Source organism: Sinocyclocheilus anshuiensis, unplaced genomic scaffold, assembly GCF_001515605.1.
Source record: "Sinocyclocheilus anshuiensis isolate Anshui unplaced genomic scaffold, SAMN03320099.WGS_v1.1 scaffold1096, whole genome shotgun sequence".
Lineage (NCBI taxonomy): Eukaryota > Metazoa > Chordata > Actinopteri > Cypriniformes > Cyprinidae > Sinocyclocheilus > Sinocyclocheilus anshuiensis.
Window position 1 is genome coordinate 963,792 of NW_015548251.1, and position 2,901 is coordinate 966,692.

Below are 2,901 nucleotides of genomic sequence, written 5' to 3' on the forward strand. Positions count from 1 at the left end.
AGAGAGAGAGAGAGAGAGAGAGAGAGAGAGAGAGAAAGAAAGAGAGAGAATACACAGGAAGAAATTGGAGATTTACAGAGGAATGACGCAAACCATTACAGCCAAAACAAACACACACAGAGCTATTCCCCTTGTGAACGCTGGTAATTATCTTAAAACCCACAGCTGATGACCCCTGTGCTTTCATTAGCACTTTTGCCTCATTTTTGCACATACAAGCACACACATACACGCCGGTTCCCGCCTCCTTCTTCCCGACCTATGAACGTTGTTACAATGATATTGAGGATTATGGACTTGCAATGGAAGTCACAAGAGAACTATACTCGATTGAAAGAGCATTTCTGTCATGATTTTTGTTTGTAGAAATATTTCAGTTGAACAAAGTGACTGCTTTTTGCTCAAATACTACTGAAACTCACCTTCAAATGCACAAAGAAATCAAAACAAGAAATCAAACAAGTTTTGTGGTCAAGGACTGTCAGCATTAAAGCTAAATGTAAATGTACGCATAAAAGTCAAAAGTAACTTTCAGCAGATATACACATTTAATATTAACAGTTTTTCTCTTCTGGAACAAAATTGTTGAAGGAATAGTTCACCCAAACAACAAATTCTGCCATCACCCTCATGTCTATTTAAACCTGTATGACTTTCTTCTGCAGAACACAAATGAAGACACTTTGAAGAATGTTGGTTACTAAAAATTTTTAATTGACATAAAATTAAATGGAGAAAACAACCCCTGACATTTCTCAAAAAAAAATTTTTTTTGTTTGTTTGTTTTTTTCAATTTTCACAAAATTATTTTGTGTTTTCACAGAGAGAAAGTCATTCAGGTTTGGAACAACATGAGGGTGACAGTATTTTCATTTTTGGGTGAACCATCGCTTCCATCGAATCCAAACCCAACATGCTAAACTTTTTGTCCAGTCTCATAGTCTCTAAAATGAAAATGTACCTCCTCATAATATCATCTGCCTTCGACTAGCAATAGCAAATCATGGTGTAAGACTGTGACCAACTAAAAGCTACTTTAATATCTCCCAGCACATCTTCCTTTTTTAACAGGTAAACATAACAAAGAAAATATGTTTAGAAAATAAAACTGGGCCTTTGAACAGAGAAAGGTGTTGGAGTCGTGACCTAGCCAGACATGTTGATGTTCTAACTTGGGATATCCAATGACTTCCTATGCCCTCACAACTACCTCTAAAAATAAAAATGGCAAAAGCCCAAAAATATAAAGACGCCAGCCTCGTATTATACCTCAGAGTGATGTGGTGCAAAGTAGGGATGTAACGATTACCGGTTTGACGATAAATCGTGATAAAATACCCCATGGTTAGTATTACCGTTTCATATTTTAATCATCACTATAACCGTATTCGATTACCGCAATTTGAACAACTGAGGATAAATAAATACTTTCCAGCATAAAACACAGTTTTATTACATTAGATATTTGACATTTACATTAGATATGTGAACATGCTATAAGATAAACTGTTGTCAGTCATGTTGTCATTTAAAATCCGGACATCATTGGCAATGTTATTGTTTTAGTTATGCAAACAAAAACTCATTTTATTTGTTGTTTGTTGATTTTAAATGTAAAACTTGGTGAAATGATTTGTGTCAGTACTTTTTGAACATTTCCAGCACATTTTAACAATACGTTATAATACTGATAAACGTGATCATTTTGGTCACTATAATCGTGATAAGAAATTTTCATACCGTTACATCCCTAGTGCAAAGCTTCTCATCAATTCTGTTTAAAATGATCCTACTTCCTATTAGATGTTTTCACAGTTCCCTAAAAAAAACAAAAACAATTCAGTCATCATTTACTGACCCTAATGTCATTCTAATGTCATGAGACTTTTGTTCAACTTCGAAACACAAATGAAGATATCTTTAATGAAACCTGAGAAATTTCTGTCACTCCATTAGAAAGTCCACGGAACCAAAACACTGATGATTCAAAAACTTCAGGAAGTCACTGTAAAAAGCAATCCATATGAATTGAGTGGTTTTGATGTGCTCTATGTCAAGTATGTATGCGTGTTGTTGATCAATGTATAAATGCAAATAAAAGCCTAAATTAAATCTGTTCATTATATAAAGTGCTTACGTCTCTTCAGAAGACTTGGATTAAGCCACTCGATTCATATAGATTACATTGACTTATTTATGAACGTTTTGAATAAACAACACTTTAATGTACTAGAGTTTAAATGGAGCGACAAATGTCTCAGGTTTTATTAAAAATATCTTAATTTGTGTTTTGAACAAAAGATGAGTTTGAAAAGAAAGGCTGAATAATTGATGAAAGAATTTGTATTTTTGGGTGAACTATCCCTTTAAACATTCACTAATGCAGCTCAGTCTCACGTGTGCTTCTATGCTAGGGATGTAACGGTATGAAAATTTCTTATCACGATTATAGTGACCAAAATTATCATGGTTATCAGTATTATCACGGTATTGTTAAAATGTGCTGGAGATGTTCAAAAGTACCAACACATAAATCACTTCAAGTTTTGTATTTAAAAATCAACAAACAACAATTAAAATGACTTTTTGTAAGCATAATCACTAAAACAATAACATTACCAATGATGTTCGGATTTTAAAAGACAACTTGACTGACAACAGTTTAATAGCATGTTGAAATATCTAATGTAAATGTTCAAATAAAGCTTTGAAAAAGTTTAATAAAAAGGTAAACCTCACATTTCAGCCTTTAAATAAAGAAGAGTTAAGTCAAAATGATAATTGATTAATAAATGATTATATGTATTTTATCTGCTCCATAAATAATTCTAGATAACTTATCTAAATTGTTTAACTGTGTAGAATCCAAATAAGCTTGTTTTTCATCAACCGGTCAAAATT